Source organism: Sciurus vulgaris, assembly GCF_902686455.1.
Source record: "Sciurus vulgaris genome assembly, chromosome: 19".
In the NCBI taxonomy this organism is placed as follows: Eukaryota; Metazoa; Chordata; class Mammalia; order Rodentia; family Sciuridae; genus Sciurus; species Sciurus vulgaris.
The window spans coordinates 9335638-9350771 of NC_136480.1; the positions used below are offsets into that span (position 1 = coordinate 9335638).

General features: G+C 41.0%; 1 protein-coding gene across 14 annotated transcripts in view; it reads right to left on the bottom strand.

Annotated features, from left to right (window-relative positions):
- Window positions 1-11555, bottom strand: part of SETD5 (SET domain containing 5) — a 74205-nt gene extending 62650 nt beyond the window's left edge. For 7 of the 14 annotated variants that reach the window (XM_079122413.1, XM_079122410.1, XM_079122409.1 and 4 more), the window contains exon 1: window positions 11221-11554. The gene's annotated coding sequence lies outside the window, so the exon portion shown is untranslated. Of the gene's footprint in view, window positions 1-11220 lie in introns of all 14 variants that reach the window. The other 7 variants (XM_079122407.1, XM_079122405.1, XM_079122415.1 and 4 more) reach the window with 3 other exon arrangements.
- Between the last annotated feature and the right edge of the window lie 3579 nt (window positions 11556-15134).

The window sequence follows — 15134 nt, forward strand, 5'->3', positions numbered from 1 at the left end:
TTTTGTTCAGTCTTTAATCAAAACAATTTATCACATCTTAGAAGCAGAAGCCGTTATGGAAAAGGCAGCTGTCTTCTATCAAGTCTGATACTAAAGAGATTTGCAAAGATGTAAAACCATACTATTTAAAAAAAAAAAAAAAAAAAAAAAAAAAGCCAACTTGGCTGGGGTTGTAGCTCAGTCGTAGTGCATTTGCCTAGCATGTATGAAGTACTGGGTTTGATCCTTAGCACCATAAAAAAATAAAGGTATTGTGTCCATCTACAGTTAAAAAACAAAAACAAAAACAAAAACTTGAAATAAGAGTTTTCATTTAAAAATGTATTACTTATGTTAGCAGGGCTTATCACTATTATTTTAAAATTAATAGTTTAAATTTACCTTTTTAATATCAAATGTTTAATCTTCACAGATAAAACCGACACAAAAGCTCTATGGGATCTCAAATGTTTAAGACCATAAATTTTGAGAATGGCTGATTTAGGCAATGAATATTGACAATTGCTTAACATTACACAGACAGGTAGACACTATGAAACTCAATGGAAGAACACAATACTATTATTGCAAAGTATGTTTGTAGCCTAACGAACCACTAATTTACATGAAGTATAGGTAGGAGCGGTCATCTAACAGTGGACTGTATTAAACGACAATCTAATCTTTAAAATCCAAAGAGTAGAACTCTACAAACCATACATTTCTTTAGACACACACACTAGGGAGAGGAAAGGTATAAAGAATCAAACTTGGGCTGTGGCTGTGGCTCAGTGGTAGAGCACTTGCCTCACACATCCGAGGAACTGGGTTTGATCCTCAGCACCACATAAAAATAATATATAAAGATGTGTGTCCATCTACAACTAAAATAAATAAGTAAAAATTTTAAAAGACACAAACTTACCAAATAACTTAAATGTATATAGCCTTTATCTTAACCAAGTGGATTTACGGGGTGGAGGGATAGATTGCTGAGTCCAGGGCCTCATGTTATTAAGCACATGTGCTAGCACCTAAATATATACTCAGGTCTCTCGAATGTACTTTAAACTAATATATTAATAAAATCCAAAGGAAGTGTTTTATTTCAATTGAAATTTTTTAAAATATATTTTATAAATACACCACATGTATTTACTTACATGTGGAGCTAAGAATCAAACTCAGTGCCTCACACGTGCCAGGCCACAACCCTAGACCTATTTTAATAGAAATATTTCATAACGAAAATTTAAAAACTAATCAAATCTGTATCAGTCTCTTGCTATACAGTTGACTAAAAGGGGAAAAAAAAGGCATTCTAAAAATTGCCCATTTGGAAATGGGCAAGAGATAAATCCTAGCACAGAAAAGACTCCAGAATCAGAACTTCTTCATGAAAAAAACTGGATTGTTAAGTAGGGACTAAAAGTTCCATGACCATCTATAATTAAGGTAAGCATATAATTTATGGTCCAAACTGGGACGTATTTTAAGAGTGAAAGGGGTGCTATTACTAACTATGTGAAAGCAGCAGGCATAAACCAGGACTGTTCCAGGGAAACTAACACACGTGGTCACTGTACATAAAAGTTTTTTTTTTTTTGCCGTGCTGGGGATTGAACCCAGGGACTTATGCTTATGAGGCAAGCACTCTACCTACTGAGCTATATCCCCAGTCCCATAAAAGATTGTTTTTAAAAATAATTTTCACAGGGCTGGAGTTGTGGCTCGGTGGCAGAGCACTTGCCTGGCATGTGTGAGGCCCTGGGTTTGATCCTGAGCACCACATATAAATAAATAAAATAAAAAGATCCACTGACAACTAAAAAATATTTTTAAAAAGTCATTTTTACAAAAGATATCCAGCTCAATCCTTTAGGTAACTATTTTCCCTATAAACACATTACACGTGAAACAGAATTAAGAAAAAACTAAAGTATACTACAAAAAAATCTGACTTTCCATCTCTCTTGGTAGGCACACAGTTATTTCATAAAGTAGGGATGTCCACTTCTTGCTTATTGTACTCTGCAAACTTCCAGTCACTCCTTTTCGTACCAACAGTTCAAGATAAACTGTAAGAGGAAGGTTACACCTACCCAGAGCCTCACTTCTCTAAAAATACATGTCTTCCCAGGGGACTCCACAAATGGCCTACCCAGACTCCTACTCATCTTATGAACTGATATACTATTTCTAGCAACACTTCACATTTTAATGGTGTAGGGATTAAGCAAGGAAGAGTGAAGTAAAAACATATAGGTCAGGTCAACCAAATCCAAGGTTCCAAATGAAGAGGTCTTTATTACCTACTTGTTCTAAGTGGTAGAGCTACAGTAACTTTTAAGCTCTATATATGATGTTTACATAAATTTCATTTTAAAACAATTTTGACTAATAGCTGGGTTTGGTAAAACTTATGTAATGTGCCACTAGTAAGACCACTACTTGTGTAATCTGTAAATATTTTATGCCACTTTGTTTTTAATGATGAATAAACTTTTTAATTAAAGGAGCCCAAATATGAAAAAGTGTAATAATCTGGCATATCAACCTACAATTTTTAGTCTCATCTGGAGAAATGCACTGACATGGTCAACCTTACCCTTACTTTGTTCTAGTACTAAGTTATGAATTAAAAGTTTTATTTGTTACAAACTAAATTTGTCTAGACAAAATATTTTTAAAAGGGCTTCAAAATTTTAGATGTGCTCCTAAATTTTCTTCAGCTGTTTTTTTAAAATCATTTTTTTTTTAGTTATAGATGAACACAATACTTTTATTTATTTTTATGTGGTGCTGATGATTGAACACAGTGCCTCATATGTGCTAGTGCTCCACCACTGAACTACAACCACAGCCCAGACCTGATTTCTTTCTTTCTTCTTTTTTTAAAAGGCATTCCATTTAACATTTCTCAGGCTGTGGGTATAAAGATGTATTTACTTCCATGGTTATAGTAGTTTATACCATAGAAACTGAGAAAATATAAATTTATGCATTCATACAATCTAAATGCTATATTCAGCATGTCATCAATCATACTGCCTCAAAAGTCCTTCTCTTTGTTCTGTTTTTGAGCTTAAGTGCTTGTCAAAGTTTTTTAAAAACTGTGCCCTTTTGATTCTATACCAAATGTTATAATGAACACATTAAAACAAAACAAATCTGCCTGTGGTTCTTCCCTGTTCTATTTCTTCAAAAAAAAAAAAAAAAAAAAAAAAAATTGACTCCCAACAGTCCACAACAAAAGAAAATGTAATATAAATGCAGTCTAATTATCAACAGGTCCTTCCAGGTTCTTCCTCAGAAGTAATTCCTTTCTTGTATACCAAGAATGCCCCAACAGTTGATTATTAACTGTAGATCATCACAGAAGCTGTGAAAGTACAAATTTAATGTGTTATGGCATACACAGAGGATAGTGGTAGGAAATAGAAAATTTCAACACAGCCCAAAGATCCTAACAGGAGTTAAAAAACAAAACAAAACAAACAAAAAAATCATGGAGATGGAGGGGGAAAATCCAAACATCCCAAGCAGCAACAAACAATGGGTACAATTATTAAACAATGAAACTCCCCTGAATGTGTATTAAAATTAACATGAGATCATTATTCTATATGCTAACATGACACTAGAACACCCTAATCAGATCATTATATCTATTACATCTAAGAATTATGAAGTAATTGTCTTGCAGTGCATAAACCTTATTAGATTACTGGGTTTGGAGTCTTCCCATTTCAGGAGCAGGGAGGGGAAAATCTCAGCATCTGAAGGCAGAATAATGTTTTGAGGATAGTGTAGGACAAAGAAGGCTGGAAGAACAATTTATGCAGTTCGAAGAACTTAGAGGTATGAAAAATTTATATTCCAACAGCTAATTAATTTCATCCCTACTAGGGTAAAGGGGCCAACATACAGGTTTAATTTTTTTTAAAATCTTATTTTGGTCATAAATTCAGGTTATACAAATTAGTAATTTCCAACACAAACTGCAAATATTATCTTAAAAGGGATTCCACTTTTCTTCAAGCTAATAATACAGAGGTATCTGGTAGTAATGATGATGTGAAGAGCCAATGGAAATTAAGTATGCTTAAAACCTTTCTTTCTGCAAGGTTAAGAATCTCAAATGGGGGCTGGGGGTGTGGCTCAGTGGTAGAGGGCTTGCCTGGCACGTGTGAAGCCCTGGGTTCAATCCTCAGCACCACATATAAATAAGTAAATATATGTCCACTGACAACTTAAACAAACAAACAAACATATATATATATATATATTTAAGAATCTCAAATGGTTTATCAAGAAAGTGGAGGGCACCAAAGTTATAAAATTTCTACCACAGACTTTTAACAATAGGCCAAATTAGCTTTATATTTATGTACATAGAAATAAATCCACAACTTAACTATAATAAAAATCACATTAGCCCATCCAATTTTCCCTCTTTTGTCCTAGTTTCTTTTTTGATGGGAAGAGGCATAGTGGGATAATAATAGCAGGAAATAAGGTGGAGCAGCTGTACAGGCAAGATGAGGTATAGTGTGTTTCACCTCCGTTCTAGCCTAATGCTGGCTAGGTCTTATTGAAAATGAGATGAGTTGTTTGGGGAGCCATAAGTTTTTAAAACCTTTAGAATCAATATGTGGTCCCCTATTTTCTCACTTTGCCACCAACTTTTTAGGGCCTCTAGCAAGATTTGGTTAATGGAAGCCATGCTGAAGAAATTTTAAATTATTTGGAAAGATACAAAGGATGTGTACCCTAACGCTAGCAATAATTGTCTGGCACAGAGACTGGCGCTTGAATTAAATTTTTAGTACCAGAAATCTATGGAAATAACCCACAGAATTATAAAGAGAAGAAATGACTACTCCAAATATCTGTAGTAATATTTAACTTCATTTTAATGTTATTTTACTAAGACACTAACTAATGGAAGTGATAATTACTCAAATTTCCTTTTTCAGGTCAAAACATTATAACTGCCAAGACCAATAAACTTTGTGAGGTTTGATGAAGAGAATAACAGATATTATAAAGACAGTATTTTGGTTATGTCAGATTAAAACAATCTCTGCTAATGCATTAAAAAGAAATTAACATCCCAATTCCCTCTATTGTTTCATGAAGTATGTACAGTAGGGAGAACTTAAGACAAGTTTAATAACACTGCAATACAGGTGGTACCTCATTTAAGCAACAGATGTGCTTTTGGAAACTAATCTCAAACCAGTCTAAAAATCAAAAAATTTTTAAAAATACATCATGTGTTTAAAAAAATCTCATAACTGGCACACATGTACTGTTTGACATTTATTTTAAAAGTAACTAAAAGGATCAGGTCACTGATCCTTTTACCATTTTAACGAAAACCTCAACAGTAACCAGAACTTTGAAATATTTCATGATTTTGCTTCAAAGGGTCAGGTAACCTACAGGTTTCCTGACTCCACGATTCATATTAAGACTAAAGAACTGGATGCAACCAACCTATCCTTAAGATGGGAGTTTAACACAAATATTTCAGACAATGTTAAATCTATACTAAAGGGTGGGGGGAGCAATCCCCAGGGAATATGAGATTCTCCAAATAGGGATAAGCCTGAAACAGTAAGTAGCCTTTTCTTTAGTAAGCATTTTACATGCTGGCAACACAACACATGAAAGGTAGACAATGCTTTCCATCTTACTGAAATAAAACTAGAGCTAACAATATGCAACTATTTCACAAAGGGAAACAAATTATTCTTCATGTTCTGGTCTAATCTCAGCCCCAATAAACACAATGTATGTACTGAAGTAGGAGTTTTACTCAGGATATTCTTTTCCATTTTTTAATAGAATTCAGCTAGCAGATGCTCTAGAGCTTGGCTGATCAGGAAGTGACCTGTATTTGAAAGGGCAGACAACATGGGATGGATTTTATTTTAATCTATACAAAGCTTGATTTACTTATTTTTCTTTGGAAGACAATATGGGTCCCTATCAGATATTCTGGAGTATGTGAAATTTGGGGTTGACTATATATAGTTGGTATAAATTCAGTGCTGGAGTGGGAACTAAAAATGATTTAATTGTGTACCAAAGTGAATGATCTCCCAGGAAAAAGAACCTCCTTCTCTCCTGCCTTTCCTACCTCCAGCCCCTCCCCCACCAACACTGCCTCCCTGCTGTGCAAAGAGCCCTTTGTCCTGCCCCGCACTTATCTAGCTGTTTGGCCATATTGACAGGCCTACTGGAGGCATAATAAGGGAGTCAGTCTGACATAAGCAGCTGGCAATTTGAAACAAAAATCTTCCTTTTCTACTCAGACCAAATCCTGCAGCAGAGGTCTCTGGCTCCTCCCATGCTTCCATCTATTTCTCAAACAGAGCAGCAAGGATTTCGGTATTTTTCCTCGTTTAGATAGCACAAATCAAAAACTTGATTCCCCAGACAGAAATCAATTCTGTATGAATTCCTATAGCCACTGCTTTTTCAGTGAATTCATGACATAGGCCAAAACGCATCTTCCACTCTGGGTGTGCATATGTAACTAATAAGACACCAAGGAAACAATTATTTCTTCAGTTTGCCATCAAAACTCTGGGAATCCTTGAAAGACAGAAAAGCACAGAATAGAAATGAAGCAACATACATGTGCACCAAGCCAAACTGGCCAGTAATCTTAAGTGTTTAAAAAATGCTGAGATTCCAAAAAGCAAAGAATTCATTTCCACTTCTTCATATCAAAGATACTTAATATGACCTTACATTAAGGTATTCCCCCAGGTATTCGGCAAATATCAGCATGATGGAAAATCTGAGTGAGGCAAGATGAGATTACAAATTTCTTGCACAGTGAGTGACATAGACCAAGACTTAGCTTCATTGTTCCTTTATTATGTCGCATAGTTCCCATCATTAAGTGTTAATAACACATTTTATCAGAATAAGAGAGTCCTCTAAAGTGATGCTTTCTAACAGCACCACCCTTCAAAGTTACTGGGTAGTCTTTCCCCAATTTATAACTTAATAAACAACAGAAAAATTTTCACAAGGCTAAGTAATACAACAAAATAAGTGTAGATAGGTGAAGGAATGAACATTTACTCTGCCTTTTATGACCTTCCTGTTAGAGAAATCAATCATTACATTAAGTGATAGGTTAAAATCCCATTTTACCACATATTTTGGATTTTTAGCAATAAAGAATCCCTATGATGGCTATGTTACACTTACTTTCTGAGCAATGACTCTGAAAGGATATTTTAAAATCAAATTGTAAATACCAGTTATATTACTATATATGTTATCTCACACATTTTGCAGAGCTAAAATGTTTTGTTTTAAAACATACCTATCAAATTTTAGTTTTCAATAAATGAAACAATTTTTCTAATCAAAATTCACTCCTATGCCTTTAAGTTTCAAATTAAACTGACAAATCATCAGAATTCAATCAAAAGTTATAAAAGATTCGTATTTTACTGATGATCCAATTTTTCTCAGATAAGATATATCCAAAATCACTAACTTGTCAAGTATGGCCTAATATTTCCTGTGTTATTTCAGTAAGAGGAAGATAAAGCAAAAGTGGCTAACAGCACATCTGCATTTTATACCATATTTTACATTCAAAGGTAAAAATGAATTAGCCACTCCTCTTGAAAGGACCAGAATATTTTCTGAAAGCAGGTTGTCCCTGGACACCAAACACCATCAAAAGATATTAAAAAAAAAAAAAAAAAAAAAAAAATACAAGTATACTTCAATAAATTCTTCTGTGAAAATGTCCTCTATGGATTCTTCAGAAAATGATTAAGACCACGGTAGGCTCCCAAAGCCAGGAAATACAAGTGAAAAAGCAATTATTTATAATGTACCATGCATATTATTTAGTAATTTACACTAAAAACCCTTGCATTTTCAACAAGTCAAACAGAATTAGTGAAACTATATTGATCAGACATAGCATCTTATATATGTGGTATTAAAAAGAGAATCACCTAAAATATTATCCATTAAAGGCTCTGTTTTTACCACAATAAAAGCAGGAAAACAATATGAGCCACATTTGTGAATGACAAAATGCTTTCCATTCTTTTTGGTTCCCTGCCACAAATGCCACAATCATACTACAAATTATAGATGTTTGTGGGATTTAAGTACATTTATACAAAACTGAACAAAATCAAAATTGTGAGGGACAGAGGTATAGGTTGCAAGCTGCTGGGAGTGGTCAACACATGGGCATATGTTAAGTACTGCATGTAGCCAGTGCTATATTTGGGTGGTGGTTCTCCTTCAAGTACTTCCATATTTGACAGACTGTTCTGCTTAATCAGAGATCATCCTAATGTTCAGGAGCTGTGGGGGAAGGGAGACTACGTCAGGGAATCAGGCTGTCTTGGAGTATTCAGAACTGGACTTACTCAATTTTTTAATATTCCTTTTGGTTTATCTTATATTTCAGATGGATTATAGCCAAAGATTATATCCCTGTGATGTCCAACATATATATAATGAATCAAATTTATAAGTTAAACACTAGAAAATATATAACCTGGAGATGTCTACATATGAATAAAAATTTTTGAAAATTTATATTTAGAAAAAAACTCCAAAAACAAAATCTCATTTTTTAGAGTTTAATATTCCCAGTTAAGCAAAATGTCTAGCAAAACATCTATTCAATAAAGTAAAAATGGCCTACTCAACGGAAGGAAGGAGACACCCAACAACAAAAAAAGAATCAAAACTGAGTCAATGATTAAAGAGACGGTCAAAAAACACGCCAGTTGCGGGGGAGTGTGGGGGGGAACATCTGCCTCCCACCCCCATTCTCAGGAAGATCATTTTTATTTTAGTTTTAAATGGATTAAAAAAAAAAAAATCAAAACTCTGATGGAACTTTTAGTTCCAAACAAGCATAAAATCCCAGGCTAAGAAAAAAATCTGCCCCAACCCCCCCCCAAACCTAAAACCAAACAAATAAACAAACAAAAACAAGAAAGTCTTTAAGTATGATGCAATTTCCAGATGCTGATATCCATAAATGGATAGGTTATGAATTACTAAATTTCCATCTCCCCACCAATAAAAGGCAAACCAGCTCAGCAGTGAAAATCCCCAGGAAAGCAAGGTTTCTTCTCAGTCCTGAGGCAGCCATCGCCTAAGTGCAGCTCCCTGCAGCCAACAGCATTAATGGACGCTGCACTGCTGTCCTTCCCTGGAGACAGCAGCCAGCACTACTCAAGCTTCTCACGTAGCAACCAGAGCTCCAGAGCCAGCAGCTGCTGCTGCCTTGTATACTCACCCCTGTGATCCAACATAGGAACAACCTTCTCTTTACCCCACCCCCACTCCACACACTTTTTTTGGGGGGGAGGGGGGAGATGCTCCATGATAGAAGGGCTGAAATTATGCTTTTGGAAACAATCCTAAGGTCACCCTTTTAAATTGAGATCTTTTATTGGGGGGGGGGGGGATCAACATTCACCAAATTCCAAATATTCATTTTAATTAAGCCAGTAATTTAGGAGTAAAGATTAGGAGTGTAATCTTTAGAAGGCCAATTTTCCAAGCACTCCAACAGTCAAATTTAAATTTGCAGCTAGAGACAGAGCCTTATGTCATGTCCTACCAAAGGACATAATTCATTTTTCTACACATAATGACAGTCTGAATAAACCTTAAAGACTCTAATCCCATAACAGGCCAGAATTTTTGGCTACAAAAGAGAACTAATGATCCTCCTGAGAAAACTGGAAGAAATCCAAAAAAAAAAAAAAAATTCCTGTGTCCTCCAAGAGGCCCAGAAACCTCTGATTATGTGAGAATTCTCTGCTTCAGTCCTAGCTCAGATTGCCTTTTAATTCTTCTCAGTGACCTAAAAACATTAATATGGAATTAACCATTAAAAATACCTTTCCCCAAATGCAGAACATACAAACATTATCCTGAAAAGCTCCTAACACTCAACTCAGCTAGATCCTTCTCTATCAAAAGTATAGCTATGAAACATGTCCAACGAAGAAACGTAAATATGACCTTGGCCACAAATATGTCATCTAAAAACAACTTGTTAAACCAAGGGATAAAGGAAATTAGGAGAGAACCTGGTGATTCAGTACTACGATCACAAGGAAAATTGGAGCAATGAACTCTGATATAGACAAAGCCCAGTGGAACCCAGAGCTCTGGACAAGAAATGAGTACTGGTGAACACATTGCACAAGTAACATGAGAAAGCAGAAAATGCAGGTCATACACGAACCTCTGACCCAGACCAGCAGAGCTGGCTGCAGCATCAGTATCCAGGAGAAAAACTACTTATTCCTAAGAAGCGACACAAGCAAAAGAACTCTATACAATAAATTAGCATAGAAGGGGCTTTCCCAGCAGCCAAAACTTTCCCTCTCACGCGCCTCACCTACTAAACCAGGGTTTGGTTTCCCACCACCATTCACTTCACATCTTGACTTGCGCGCAGAGGGAAACAGAATTCATAAAGGGTAAATTTTTCTGCCTTTAAAGACGTTCTAAAAAGATCGTTTTCCACGCCCTAGGCAAGGAAAACGACAAAATCTGGCTAAACTCCAGCATAGAACCCAACAAATTCAATGGGGGAATATCTGAGGGGGGGGGGGTTACGCCACAGGGAGCCCAAGAATGTGAGGTGGGGGTGGCAAATGTAATGTCTTTAGTGTGGGAAAGAAAGCAGTCATCGGAGGTGGGGACCAAAACCAGAGGCAAGGCATCCAGGGAGACCATGGAGGGGAGATCGGGCCCCCCCAGAGCGATGAGAGTTGTCACAAGGCCGCGGGAACGGGGGTGGGAGGTGGGGGCTCGCGGACAGGAGGGGGAAAAAAAAGTATGCCCGTGTATTTTGAGAGCAGGGCAGCAAGAGGCCTATGTTCAAGTAATAGGTAAACGTGGAGTAGGCAGTTCCCAGGAAAAGGGGTGAAGAGGCGTGGGGGGAGGGGAAGCGTCCTGACCCAGGAAAGACCTGAAAAGGGTAGTGGGGTCGACTCGATCACACGGGGAGCCCTTCTCCCTTGGAAAGAGGGGTGCAACGGTGTACAGGGGTGGCGAGGAGAGGAGAAGGGGCAGCATCCTCCTGCTATGTGCCGGGGAGGGCCAGGCCCATGTCCCGAAAAGAGCGAGCCCGGGGAGACGGAGGAGGTGACCCTTCCTCCCCCAGGGGCCCGGTGGTGAGGGTTGGTGTCTCTTCTGTTGGACCCTTACCTTGTCCCAGGCGCTGCCGGGGCCTGAGCCCGGGCTGCGGCGCACGGCACTCCCGGGAGGCAGCAAGACTCGAGTTAGGCCCAACGCGGCGCCACGGCGTTTCCTGGCCGGGAATGGCCCGTACCCGTGAGGTGGGGGTGGGGGGCAGAAAGGCGGAGCGAGCCAAAGGCGGGGAGGGGGAAGGGCCAGGGAGGGAGGGGGGCCGGCACTACTGTGTTGGCGGACTGGCGGGACTGGGGCTGCGTGAGTCTCTGAGCGCAGGCGGGCGGCGGCCGCCCCTCCCCCAGCGGCGGCGGCGGCAGCGGCGGCGGCAGCTCACTCAGCCCGCTGCCCGAGCGGAAACGCCACTGACCGCACGGGGATTCCCAGCGCCGGCGCCAGGGGCACCCGGGACACGCCCCCTCCCGCCGCGCCATTGGCCTCTCCGCCCACCGCCCTGCACCCATTGGCCAGCTCGCCGCCAATCAGTGGAAGCCGCCGGGTCCGCCTAGAGAAGAGGCTGTGCTCTGAGGCTCCGGCTCCTCAGAGAGCCTCGGCTAGGTAGGGGAGCGGAACTCTGGTGGGAGGGAGGTCCGGTGGACTGGGTGGAGGGATGGGTGGATGAGGTGGCCCGAGTCTGGCTGGAGAAGTCGTTTTCTCCCGCGAGATGCCGGGAGTATAACGTTTGTACGGCTGGAAGTGGTAGGAGCTGGTCGGTCGGATTCGGACGGGAGGGCGGCCCGCCCTGCGGCAACCGGAGGGGGAGGGAGAAGGGAGCGGAAAAGGTTTAAAGCCGGACGGAGCCATTGCTCCTGTAGAGGGTGGAGCGCTTCCGGTTCTCCTCTTGTCACTGATTGGCCGCTTCTCCTCCCGCCGTGTGTGAAAACACAAATGGCGTGTTTTGGTTGGAGTAAAGCCCCTGTCAGTTACAACCTCGGGAGTGCGCAGCCGCCTGTTGACTCTCGCGTTGCCCCCTGGGTGGGGAGGGGAGGTAGGTGGGGTGAAGAGAGGTGGACGTGCGGGCGCGGTCGGCCTCCCGCAGGCGGAGGGGAGGGTCAGTGAAAGTGGCTGCTGTGCGGGGTCCTCCCACCCTCCCCTTCTTTTAGGGGAGTCGGTTTACCCGCCGCCTGCTTGGCTTCGTCATCTGATTGGCTACTATTGCTGGGAGAACGAGCCCTTGCTATTGGCTCGAGTCCCAAATGAACGAAACCACTGCGCGGGCCGGCGGGGGTGGCAAGGAGGCGGTCGTTGGTATGGTCCTCCCGGAGGCCCAACGCCGCAGTGTCTGGCCCCGCGCCCCTGCGCAACGTGGCAGGAAGCGCGCGCTGGAGGCGGGGGCGGGCTGCGGACCTAGGCTTCTGGGTGGTGGCCACCACAGCTCCGCCCCCGGCCACCGTCGCTGGAAGGGCGAGACAAGCCCGACCTGCTCCAGACACCCATAGGGGTGGGGGAAGGAGCGGGGGTCGGTCCGGTTGGTTTGTGGGCGGGAGGCGCATGGTCTCCAAAAGTCGGCGGGCGCGCTGCAATCCTGAGGGAGCTGCAGTGGAGGAGGCGGGGAGAAGGCCGCACCCTTCTGGGCAGGGGGAGGGGAGTGCCGCAATACCTTTATGGGAGTTCTCTGCCGCCTCCTGTCTTCTAAGGACCGCCTTGGGCCTGGAAGAACCGCCCTGGGCCTAGAAGAATCCCTTCTCCCTTCCCCCCTCCCTACAGCTTGATCTCATAATCGCCTCCATGTCGAGGCGCTCCTCAGTTATGGGCGGGATTCTTTTGGCCAGGCTGAAGGGCTGATCTGGTGCCTGGGCGTTGTCCTGCTGGGGAATTGAGCAGGTGTAAGATTTGAGGGGCGAGTCTTCCCACGGATTTGAGTTTTGTTTCAGGAGGGAGTTATTCTAGGGGAGAAGGTGGGAAATGGAGCCTAGGCATTCGCCTGGGGTTATTTTTATTCATTGAGATTGCAGGTTACTACTACTTAAGGTCTTTCTGGAGCATTATTCCTGGAGATAGATTAAAGGTATGATCGCCCGAGTTTTTACTCACCACACTTGAGACCCTTTCAACACCATCAGAGTACAGCTTCTCGGATTAAATCTTAATCGTGAAGTTTTAGCCATTGCTTCAAACCCAGTGCTTCCCTCCCTTCTTCCACTTCTCTCCCAGCAGGCATTATAGTAACTCTCACTTAGGCTTTGGTCCCATTTATCATTATACTTGCTCATCCAGTCTCCAGACACACCACTGGCTTTCTCTCTCTCCTGATCTTGGGTAGCCTGGTGAGTCATGAAACCAGACAGATTGGTTCCACCACTAATTTAGGCTTGAGCTGGGGCCTCACTCATGCCAAGCAATGTTTCTATTCCTCCTTAATGCATTTACTTGGAATGTTTACCTTCATTTTACTTTTTTTTCTGTTGGGATTCTGCCCCTAGGCCTCTTCACAATTGATGTAATTTGAGTACTACTTTATTAAAAATTGAACCTGAGGCTCAGCATGCAACATTTGCCTTCTCCTCTTGAATACCACTCATTCCTTCCCTTTATATCTGTTCTCATTGGTTAGTTACAGAGCTCAGTTGCCTGTATATTAGCCTCCAAAGTGGTGTGTCTGCCTGCACTACCGTCTTCTGGTTCATCCTACATGTTGCTAGGATGATTGTTCATGCTAGAACATGAAAATGAGACTTGAAACTCTCACTTGCTGTTTTCTACTACAGAATGAATTCCATTCTCATGAATGTGATACACAGGGACCCTCTGTGAGCTAAGTTGGACTTGTATTTGCCATAGTGGATATTGAACCCAGGGGCTTGTGCATGCTAGGGCACTGTAGTGCATTCCCAGCCTTTTCTGTTTTTTAAATTTTTTTTTTTTTTTTTTAAGATATGGTGTTGCTAAGTTGCCCATGCTGGCCTTGAACTCGGCAGTCATTTTTCCTCAGCCTCCTGAGTTTCTGAGATTACAAGTGTGTGCACCACTGTGCCTGACTGCTAACCTCATTTTTTTTTTTTTTAAGCAGCTTTTTCAATTGTCACCGTTTTCCACATTCACAGATCATACATTTTTTTTTTTTTTTTTTTTTTTTTTTTTTGTGGTGCTGGGGATCGAACCCAGGGCCTTGTGCTTGCAAGGCAAGCACTCTACTGACTGAGCTATCTCCCCAGCCCCATACATCTTTTCTTAAAAAAATATTTTTTAGTTGTAGATGGACACAATATCTTCATTTACTTATTTTTACACGGTGCTGAGGATGGAACCCAGTGCCTCACACGTGCAGGGCAAAGCTCTACCACTGAGCTACGACCCCAGCCCAGAGGTCACACATCTTAAGTTGAACAGAAATGGTTGCTCTTTGCCCAAGTCATAAGGACATTCTCTGCATCTTGGTAGCATGTCTCCTGGAACATTAGTCCTGTTCCACTTTCCCCTTCTAGATTGTTAAGAGTCACATGTCTGGAAGGATCTGTTATTCTATGAGCAGGACTCCCCTAACACCCTTTAGCATTTTATACTTGCTTGAGTCATAGCATTACTTGTATTGTCATTGCTAGCTTGAACATGATTACCTATGCTGAGCTTCTTGAGGATACAATCTCTTGTTAGGTCTTGTACTGCTAAACTATTACATTGTTTGGTTTTTAGCCAACCCTAAATAAAATGGGAGTGGGCAGCATGTAAATATTTTTTATGAAGTTTGATATTTTATTGGCCTTTCAAGTGCTTGTTTGTATTTTTGCTAGTACCTCCTGAGATTAACACTCTGAACTTTCTGCAATGATGGAACATTCTGTATTTGTGCTGTTCCAGTATGGTAGCCACTAATCATAATTTTAAGCACTGGAAGTGTGGTTGGTATTAACTAAAAAGACTAAAATTTAAATTTGTTTAAAGTGCCACTGTGGACAGTGTAGCTGTAACCACCAAAGTTAGTTTGATCCAGA